At 43.3% G+C, this 11,310-nt stretch overlaps 1 long non-coding RNA gene across 1 annotated transcript in view; it reads left to right on the top strand.

The window, feature by feature from the left end:
• The first annotated feature begins 1,406 nt into the window (after positions 1–1,406).
• The window catches only part of LOC119180188 (uncharacterized), a 116,816-nt gene continuing 106,912 nt past the window's right edge, over positions 1,407–11,310 (top strand). Inside the window, exon 1 of the long non-coding RNA XR_012884690.1 lies at positions 1,407–1,430. This is a non-coding gene — a long non-coding RNA (uncharacterized LOC119180188). The remainder of the gene's footprint in view (positions 1,431–11,310) is intronic.

Here is an 11,310-nt window from a genome sequence, read left to right as displayed (position 1 = left end):
TCCAATCAAAGACGCTGTTTTGGCTCGCAAATCGCTTTCTGTGATTTCACTCTCCTTGTCTGAACAGAACGGCCTGAGCAACAAGGCGATGTCACCGATTTTGAAGGCCACACAAATGCGACTAACGAGCGCTGACAGTGAGCGCTGCGGTAGTTTCAGCTTTCGATGTAGGAAAAACCGTTGAAGATTCAAGCTACTATATTTCGCAAAAGTGATGTGTTGTGTTATAGTGTACAGAAGAACACAAGGCAAGTTACCTATGTGCATGGGAAGGGGGCGAAACATTGTCGTTTCCTTAGACATATGACGACACTTTCATTAGATAAATTACTAATGAAATAATAAGTAATCATGAACAAATAAATAACAAGTGGCACATTTATGCCCACTCTTGTACCACTTTTGTGCGAGATTCTGCATATGCTGCGTATAGGTGTATGTTAACAAATCTATCTATCCTAATGGTAGCCGATATGGCTACCCACCGGGAATAGCTTTCATTAGACGTCAGGATGAAGATGTGTCATTAAGCGTCTACGTAGGTATATTTACCTCAACTGGTGCTGTGGCTGCCCATTACAGATAGACATTGTCCGCATTTTCAAACATAAATGTCCAAAAAACAGTCACACCTAATCCGGTTAAGACATGGTTTACTCTCGTTGAACCGATTCTTTTGGTGAAGAAATCTGCCATACTTTATTCTGTTTTCTTTGTACTTTGGGCGGCAAGTTGATGTACGATTTACCTAATGACTAGTATTAACGAATGCATAATTGTGCTGCACTCGTGGGGGGACAATAATAAAGGCCAATCATTAGTGTCATTCTTTACCTGCTGAGGCAGGGTAACAAAAATTGCAAACAATTTTGTAAGTTACTAGAGGAAGCCTTAGTTTGAAACCTATTATTTTACAATTTTTGTTGGGTGTCAGAACTTGCCTGTTCAATTTTCGCGAACACGGCAGTCGTGTTATTAGGACGAGTTCTAGATTTGTTTGTATGTAACATGGCGCCAGACTAAAAAGCCTGTGCAGTGTTTTCTTCTTATCTAAAGCACCCTATTCAAAGATTAGCAAATAAAAGGCTAAATTGGGTGTTTCGTATAGGAGGAAGATAATCTAGCGCAACAGTATTCACTGAAATAATTTTTATACACCATTACTTTTCCAGGTTCCCGTTTTTGTGATGTGAAAAAGTGATGTGAAAAAGTGATGTGAAGAAAATGATGAGAACTGATGAGAGTGCAATTATTGTATGTTACGTTCAACCAGTTATGTCCATATTACCATACCGCTTGCTATAAAATTATGTTACAAAGTATTAGTAAACTCTATTTTAATGTAAATGTCATATACTGTGATCACCATAATAGTCATGGTTTGCTACTGTTTTCTATATTTTTCAGGTACCAATACAGTACTGGGACACGTATGTGTTTTTGATTACATTTCTTTACTTGACTGTACGTGGCAATAATGTTTATCAAACTATATTTTAAGTCATTCTAAATTTGTAGTGGTCAGATGACCGTGTTCGAAGAGAACTTTTAGCCTGCGCCCATGACTATCAAAAGCAGCCGTCTAATTCAGGCTCACTTGTATATGTTTAAGTTCTCCTCTCCGTATCTTTTCCTTCCTCAATCCCCTCCCTCCAGTGTAGAATAGCACACCGGCCGCTCATCTGGTTGACCTTCCTGCTTTTCTTTTCCCTAACAACTTTCTATATATATATATATATATATATATATATATATATATATATATATATATATATATATATATATATATATATCCACCAATGTCTTGGCACTCTTGCGATTGTCTGCCTCACTGGGGACATGCCACAACTAGCATAGGAGGGTGAGAGGGTTTGACGACAACGTCAGGCTAGTCCTAACGTGAAAAAAATTATGGTTTTACCAAAAAATCAAAGCAATGAGTTCGATAGCAACATATTCGAATTTTTTTACGAAGCAAGAATAGCATCTTTAAGAGCAAGGAGCAACATTATTTGTAGCAAACATGCGCTTGATAAGTAATCATGTTTCCTGCAGCGTGGCAACAGTAGATGACCACAAGGCTTGTGCGTAGTAACAGCGTTGATGAGAGGCACCTACACAGGGCAGCGCATGCTGATACTTAGGGATATTCATCGTGTGTCGCCGCTGGTAGCCGTTTATGTGTACAGCGCATCTATATGTATATTGTCACTCCAGGTACACTTTTCGCACCGTGTGTGTGTATGTAGGTGTGTGCTTGCGTGTGCGAGTGTCTGTGTGTTGTTTGTTTGTACGTTGAGAGCACAACACGCAGAAGCTCCTGCATGCTGTGGGGACAAGAGCCGCGCGCTGATCGTAGCCGCGATCGTACGGCTACCATAAGCGCCCCCCCCCCTTGTTCGCTAACAAGTTAACGCACGCGCCGACGACCCCTGCCGGAAGGCGATGTTCGTTCACTCCACAGGAAGAGGACGGTAGCGCATCCTTCGCTGTATGTATATATGTATATATACATAAATATATATATATATATATATATATATATATATATATATATATATATATATATATATATATATAGTGGAGAACGGGCAAAATGAAAACTTTTTATTTTTCCTACGTTTCAGCCGGGGACCGCCCTTCATCAGCGTTTCATGTCCCCGGCTTAAACGTAAAATAATAAAAAGTTTTTCGTTTTGCCCGTCCTCCACTTTTTGGTATTTTCCCACTGGATCCAAGGATACCTTGTTTTTCATATATATATATATATATATATATATATATATATATATATATATATATATATATATATACATGTATATATATATATATATATACATATATATATATATATATACATATATATATATATATATATATATATATATATATGAGGGAAACAAGTGTACACCTAAGGGCTCGTTTTTTTCTTATTTAGACACAATATTTATGAGATCTAACAGACAGTAATGCCAAGGAATGTATAGGGTAAGCTATTAAAACCAATGGAATGTAAATAAGAAGAAAGAAAAGTGGGTGAAAAAATAACCAGCCATGAGCAGGAATCGAACCTACGACCTTCAAATAGCACGTTCGATGCTCTAAGCACTGAGCTATCACAGTGTCCTTCCCTCAATCCTTTTTTTCGGGTTTATATGTGAATTTAGAAGTAGGAGTGTCAGTCAGCGCCATCTATAAGCTAACCGACGAGCATCAAACACTCTTTTATGCGCATGTTTGGCGTAACGTAGCACGTGAACTTATTACGTGCGGGCAGCTGATCAATACTCCCTGGTATACAACCAAATGTCACCAAGTCTGCCAGTACGAGACCCTCGTTAATGAATAAGGGTAAGCAGTGTATACCTAAGGGCTCGTTTTTCCGTGTTTGACACAATATTATAGAGATCTAATAGACAGTAATTCATTTATTCATTTATTCATAGTGTTAGCATACATGCCAAAACAGGAGTTGCTCATCTGGGCGCACGAATTTCAAAAGTTAATGCAAAAATAGAACATCTCACAATTTGACACAAAGAAAGCAAAAGCAGTGCAAAAAAATAAATCAAAAATCCAACATTCAATGCGCACACTGCAGCATAGCTCGGCAGAACACAGGTGAGCAAGTGAGTGCCTTGTCACAGCTCAGTTTAACAATTCAAACGCACATTTGAAATCTTTCACGTTGTTAGACAGTACAACGTCATTCCGTAACTTATTTCGTGTGTCATTAGCGGATATAATAAAAGAATTCTTGAATGATTTTGTGTTGTGCTTCAGAGGTTTAATGTGTTTGATGTGCTTTGTCCGCAAATGCGACGTGTCTAGAGTGAAAATTTTTGTTATCTCTGTTTTGTATATACCGTGGAATATCTGAAAAAAGAATTTCATGCTGTTGATATTCATTCTTTTGTGCTATGTGAGAATATGAGCCCTACTTCTTAGGCTTGTTACGGACTGCGTTCTCCGGTAGGAATTAAAAATAAATCTTAAGGCTCTATTTTGAACCTGTTCACAATTAGCGGTATTACTGTGCGTATATGCCTTCCATATCGGGCATGCATATTCCGGCAACAGAAGTACTGTGGTTTTATATGCTATGAGTTTTACTTCAGGTGTCGCGTCACCAAGCCTCCGACGAAGCAACCAAAGCTTTTTTTGCGATTTATCACAAATATATACTATATGGCGGTTTCAGTTCAAGCTATCTGTGACGTAAACACTCAGGTATTTATATTCGGACACACGGCAGAGTGGTTCGTTATGTATGACGTAACGAAATAAGAGAGGCTTGGTTTTTCTTGTAATCGGCAGAAAAACTGTTTTGCTTGTGTTCAACTCCATTTTGCCATTTTTTGCACCAAGAGCCTATCATGTCCAGACGTTCTTTAAGCTTTTCCTGGTCGTAGTTTGATTCTGCCTTTGAATAGATGACTGTGTCATCAGCATAGTGCCTAACGAAAACATCGGGCGAGAAGCCGCTGTTCATGTCATTAATATATAGTAATAACAGCAATGGCCCTATGACAGAGCCCTGCGGAACTCCTGAACCTACCGACTGGCTCGTGCTGTTTGTGCCCCTAATGCAAACCACTTGCTCTCTGTTTATCAAATAAGCCGCTATCCAATTTATGAGCTCATCATTCTGCAGGATCGTGCTAAGTTTATGCAGCAATTTGGGATGTGGTATTTTGCGAATGCTTTTCTGAAATCAAGAAAAATAATGTCAACTTGCCCTCTGTCATCAAAGAATTGACTAATGAAATGTGAAACCTCGGTGACAATTGTCACTGTCAAGAAACCTCGCCTGAAACCATGTGGCTGTTCTGCCATTAGTTTGTGCTCTTCGAGAAATTCTAATAAGTGCTTAGTTAGTACATGCTCCAGTGTTTTACAGCACGTGCTTGTCAAAGACACAGGCCTGTAGTTGTTTACAGATCCTTTAGCACTTTTTTTATGAATCGGTATGTCCTTAGCACATTTCCACTCATTAGGAACCTGTCCGTCAGGCAAATATTTGTTAAATATATCAGTGACATATTAAGAGCACCATTCAGCATTCTTTTTTTAAAAAACAATCGGAATGCCATCTAAGCCAGCTGATTTCTTTTCATCAAGGATTCAGAAAAAGGTCACAAATGCCTTCCTGCGTAAGGACAATATCAGGAATTGGCGAGGCAGGACAACCTAGGCTCAATTCCGGCAGTATACCGTCATCGTCCGTAAAAACCGATTTCAAATAATCATTAAAAGTACAGGCTAACTGAAAACTATCGGTAACAGTGCCGGTTTCGTTATTTAAATACACAGTATTCGATTTTTCTTTCGATTAATATCGCCAAAATTTCTGCGGTGCTGTTTTAATAAACTGCGTTAAAGATTCATTCATGTATCGCTTCTTTGCGTCAGCCAGCTCAGCTCTGGACAACAAAGAGAGCGTTGTGACGTCAGCCAATCTGAAACTTTGTTTACTACTTTTTCGTTTTTCCTGCATGCGCCTTGGTTGTCGTTTCATGTAAATAATTTTTGCGAAACCCATGGATTCATTCTTTGAACCTTTTTTTTTCCGGTCAGGTATGTAACGTTTTATTTGTGTGTGTACAGTTTCTTTAAACCTTTTCCACGCATCATCAACAGTTGCAGTATCACATACAGCAATGTGCTTAAAATCTTCATAATCAACGTCAAAAAAGTCCAGAATTGAAACATCATAAGCTTTAGAGTAATTAGAGGCACCAGTACAGACTTTGTGGCTTGCGCTTCATGACGCATGACCAATAGCTGAAGAATCACCATACTGTGATCTGAAATAGCATCCATCACTTCACAAGTGTAGTTTTGTTCAGCCAGGAATGGACTCAAAAATACAAGATCAAGTAAAGAGCCACCCTTTTCGTGTACTCGTGTGCACTCCTGTACAACTTGAACCATACTGAGCGAGAACACCCCATCTAGGAGAGCTCGGCATGGTAATATATCAACCTGACCCGCTTTATACTCCACCCAGTTAATATGCGGAAGATTAAAATCACTGGCCATTACAACTTTTCTTTTTGAATTCTGAAATTCGCAATGTAAGAAGTCATTCAAAGCTAGCATGTAGTCTTCCGAAGAATCGGGAAGACGATACACTGCACTGAATGTGAACGAACTGCCATATAAAGTCAAGTCACATGCAATACATTCAATTTCAGGTAACGAAGAACGTTCTGTGCACTCAGTTGATCTTTTACAGATATTCACAACACCACCACCACTAGATACGCGATCTCTACGATAAGCTATATAGTTTGGAGGAAGAAACTCGCAGTCTTCAATGCATTCATTCAACCAAGTCTCAGTAACAATGAGTACATCTGGTTCATACTCGAGCAAAACACTTTCAATGGCTGAAATGTTATTCAAGACACTGCGCGCGTTCAGAATAATAACCGTCACTGCATCAGGAGTAGTGCCCACGTTCCTGGATTTTCTTGTGGTTTGAAGATTATCAGCAACTAAGCATGGCTTCCGTGAAACGGTGTTCTCGTCCCAGAAATATGCATCCTTGTTCACGTAAAGTTTCTCATGAACAAGGCGCACGCGCGCACCGCTTCGTTTTTCTTCTTTTGCACTCTCCCAAATGCGCTTGCGACAATAAAATACGCACTTTGAAAAGTCTTCACGCACCGAAACACCTGCTTCTTTCAATTTTGAACACCTCATCAAGAGATGGCTTTTTTCTTTGAAGTTGTATTTGCGAAATATTACAGGCCGCGAATGGTCTCGCCTTTTTCCAAGTCGATGTATGCGTTCTACACTACACGGGCTTACACCTATTACAAAAAAAAGCTTTTGGTTTACGGTTTCAAACAGTTCATTGACTGAATCATTTGGTCTCTCAAGAAGACCACAGACGATCAAAATATTTCTTTGTTGCCGATTATCCAGATCGTCGGCCCTCCGGGAAAGCACAGCCACTTGCTCAGTTAAAGCAGAAACCGCTTCTTTAGTTTCGGTCAGTTTTGGAAGGGATGACTCAATCATAGACAGTCGTTCTTCAAATTTTTTATGACGCTGCCATTATCTTTAACTTCCTTCTGAAGAGCACGTTGATCACGTTTTATATCACCAAGTGTCTTTGTCTGTTCTTTCAATGTTTGCAAAATTTGTACAATTTTTTCTTCAAGTACAGCGGGACTGGGGTTTGTCTCAATATCACCACTCCTAGCCAACTTCAGCTACACAGACCAGCACTTACAAGATAGAGACAACAGTGTGTTGGGGCACGGCACGACTATGAGAAATAGTTCATTGCTTCGAAAACATGAAATGCACCGCCTCACCTGTAAACAAGCAAAGACGAGCGTATTTGAGGTCATGCTTTGGTGAGTGCCGTGACCGCAACTGAGTCCGTGTGGATCCTAGGTGTTCCTTATGTACGGTTGAGGGGCGTGCACATCCATCTTTGATTGGGCCACGTAGTCACAGCATGGCTCGTCGATAACGTAGGCTGCTGGCTCCAAGGGAACCGCATGAATGCATCCGCTTGTTGAAAGATGTTCAACGGAGTAGAATACACTTGTCAAGGTCGTGCTGCTTGCAGAAATGATAATCGGAATCTGTAAACAAGCAAAGGCGAGCGTATTTGAGGTCATGCTTTGGTGAGTTCCGTGCCCGCAACTCCTAATGCCAAGGAATGTAATGCCAAGGAATGTATATCCTAGGAATGTGTAGGAATGCCAAGGAATGCATAGAGGAAGTTATTAGAACCATTTGAATGTAAATAAAAAGAATTAAAAGTGGTTGAAAAAATAACCAGCAGTGAGCAGGAATCGAACCTACGACTTCGAATTACGCCTTCGATGCTATAACCACTGAGCTATTACAGCAGCCTTCCCTCCATCCACTTTTTTGGGTTTATATGTGAATTTAGAAGTAGGAGTGCCAGTCAGTGCCATCTATAAGCCAAGCGACGAGTGTGAAACACTCTTTTATGCGCATGTTTGGCTTCACGTAGCACGTGAACTTATTACGAGCGGGCAGCTGATCAATAGCCCCTCGTATACAACCTAATGACACCAAATCCCCCTTTTCACCCACTACTCTTTCTTCTTATTTACATTCCATTGGTTCTAATAACTTCCCCTATATATTCCTTAGAATTACTGTCTGTAAGATCTTATTATATTGAGTCAAAATACAGAAAAACGAGCCCTTAAGAAATCATTTCTTTCCCTTATTCAATAACGAGGGTCTCGTACTGGCAGACTTGGTGACATTAGGTTGTATACCAGGGAGTATTGATCAGCTGCCCGCACGTAATAAGTTCACGTGCTACGTTACGCCAAACATGCGCATAAAAGAGTGTTTGATGCTCGTCGGTTAGCTTATAGATGGCGCTGACTGACACTCCTACTTCTAAATTCACATATAAACCCGAAAAAAAGGATGGAGGGAAGGACACTGTGATAGCTCAGTGGTTAGATCATCGAACGCGTTATTCGAAGGTCGTAGGTTCGATTCCTGCTCACGGCTGGTTATTTTTTCACCCACTTTTCTTTCTTGTTATTTACATTCCATTGGTTCTAATAACTTCCCTTATACATTCCTTGGCATTACTGTCTGTTAGATCTCATATATATATATATATATATAAATATATATATATATATATTGTTAAGGCGTTTATCAGCCGGCAACGAGCGATAATATACAATGGCGACAGTCACAGCCAAGCACGGGCTCTCAGGGCGCGCGGCGTCCTTGTTGGGTAGCCCCACTAGAGGGTACTCAAGAGCTCAACCCATTTCCGAGTTTGGAGGCTTCGCTACAATTACCCCGTGCTCGAAGAGGGAGCCGCCTGGCGACCTAACAGCTTGTTACTATGAGCGGGTCATAATAAGCCTTGAGGCGCTCCACGTTGACGATGTCGCGCCCACGGCGGCGCATGTCCGAAGATTGTTCAACGGGTTCGATCAGATAGTTGACGGGTGAGGTGCGCTCGATGACACGGTAGGCGCCTTCGTATTTGGGACGTAGTTTGGAAGAGAGGCCAGCTGCAGAGGTCGGGATCGAGAGCCATACAAGCGCACCAGGAAGGAACGTGGACTCAGAAGTGATGGAGCCATCACGAATACTCTTCTGCCGCTCTAGCTCTTGCGTCGTAAAAGTCTTGGCAAGCTCGCGACACTCTTCAGCAAGCCTAGCTGTCTCGAAAATAGGTGTACACTCAGATGGATCCGGCGTGTACGGGAGTATCGTGTCCATAGTGCGACGGGTGCCTTCCGTACAGCAAGTAGAAAGGTGAAAAACCAGTCGTGCTCTGAGGGGCGGTGTTGTAGGCGTAGGTGACGAAGGGCAGTATATTATCCCAATTAGTGTGGTTGGCAGCGACGTACATAGAAAGCATGTCGCCGAGGGTGCGGTTAAAGCGTTCAGTGAGGCCATTCGTCTGTGGGTGGTAAGCAGTAGTTTTGCGGTGGACAGAATGGCACTCCGTCAGAATGGCTTCGACGACTTCCGACAAGAAGATACGGCCTCGATCGCTGAGAAGCTCTTAGGGTGGTCCGTGGCGCAGTATAAATTGATGCAGTAGGAAGGACACAACATCGCGTGCAGTAGCCGCAGGGAGAGCGGCGGTTTCGGCGTATCGCGTTAAATTGTCAACGGCAACGATGGCCCAGTGGTTACCAGCCGACGTCAGAAGAAGTGGTCCATACAGATCGATACCTACGCGCCCAAAGGGACGGTCAGGGCAAGGTAACGGTTGCAGACCGGCGTGCGACATGTGGGCTGACGGTTTACGGCGTTGGCAAGTGAGGCAAGAGCGAACGAACTGCTGCACATAACGGTACATCCTGCGCCAGAAGTAGCGTTGTGGAATGCGGTGGTAGGTTTTGAATACCCCAGAGTGCGCGCATTGCGGATCAGAATGAAAGGATTCACATATCTCTGACCGCAGACTGCGGGGTATCACGAGTAACCACTGCCGGCCGTCGGCGTCGTAATTGCGTCGGTTTAGAAGGCCGTCACGGATGGCGAAATGGCGAGCTTGACGACGCAAGGTACGCGTGGGTGGCGTTGCGTATGGATCAGAGAGCATGTCGATGAGCGGGCCGATCCAATTATCCTTTCGCTGTTCAGTGGCGATGATGACAACATCAGTGGCAGAAACAGCAGCCGAGGATACTGAGCAGAGCACATCACCTTCAGGCAGAGGGGAGCGCGAGAGGGCGTCGGCGTCAGCATGCTGGCTTCCGTTGCGGTACAGCACGCGGATATCGTAGTCTTGTAAGCGAAGAGCCCAACGGGTGAGACGGCCTGAGGGATCCTTCAATGATGAAAGCCAGCATAGTGCATGATGGTCTGTGACGACATCGAATGGGCGACCATACAAATAAGGTCGAAACTTTGTAAGAGCCCAGACGATCGCCAGGCATTCTTTCTCCGTGACGGTGTAGTTTTTCTCGGCTTTCGTGAGCGGACGGCTTGCATATGCTACGACATATTCAGAGAGTCCGGGTTTTCGCTGCCCCAGGACAGCGCCGTAGCCTTCACCGCTGGCGTCCGTGTGCACCTCCGTTGGGGCTGTGGGGTCGTAGTGGCGTAGAATGGGAGGTGACGTCAACAAATGGCGGAGCTTCGCGAACGCGTCGTCGCATTCGGATGACCACGAATTGAAGGGCCCGTTACTTCCAAAGAGCTTCGTCAGCGGTGATATGATCGTGGCAAAATTTCGTATGAAGCGTCGGAAGTATGAGCACAGGCCCACGAAACTACGCAGTTCTTTGACAGATGCAGGTTTGGGGAATTTGGCCACGGCCTGAAGCTTGGCAGGATCAGGAAAAATGCCGTCTTTGGACACGACGTACCCCGGTATGGTGAGTTGCCGTGCTGCAAAGCGGCACTTTTTCAGATTTAGTTGCAAGCCGGCATTGCACACACGTGCGAAAACTTCTTTCAGACGTTGGAGATGCGTGGAGCGATCCGGAGCAAAGACAATGACATCGTCGAGGTAACACAAGCACGTGTACCATTCCAAGTTGCGCAGAACGGTGTCCATAATGCGCTCAAAGGTCGCAGGTGCATTACATAGACCAAATGGCATTACGTGAAACTCGTACAAGCCGTCTGGCGTGATGAAGGCGGTCTTTGGTCGAGCGGCGTCAGCCATAGGTACTTGCCAGTACCCTGAGCGCAGATCGAGAGAAGAAAAAAAATTGGCTCCATGAAGGCTGTCAATCGCGTCATCGATGCGTGGCAGTGGATAAACATCCTTGCGAGTGATCTTATTGAGCCGTCTGTAGTCCACACAGAACCGCACAG

This window comes from Rhipicephalus microplus, chromosome 7 (genome assembly GCF_043290135.1).
Source record: "Rhipicephalus microplus isolate Deutch F79 chromosome 7, USDA_Rmic, whole genome shotgun sequence".
Classification (NCBI taxonomy): domain Eukaryota; kingdom Metazoa; phylum Arthropoda; class Arachnida; order Ixodida; family Ixodidae; genus Rhipicephalus; species Rhipicephalus microplus.
Note: the sequence above shows the minus strand (reverse complement) of the source record. Positions and strands in the feature narration are given on the sequence as shown.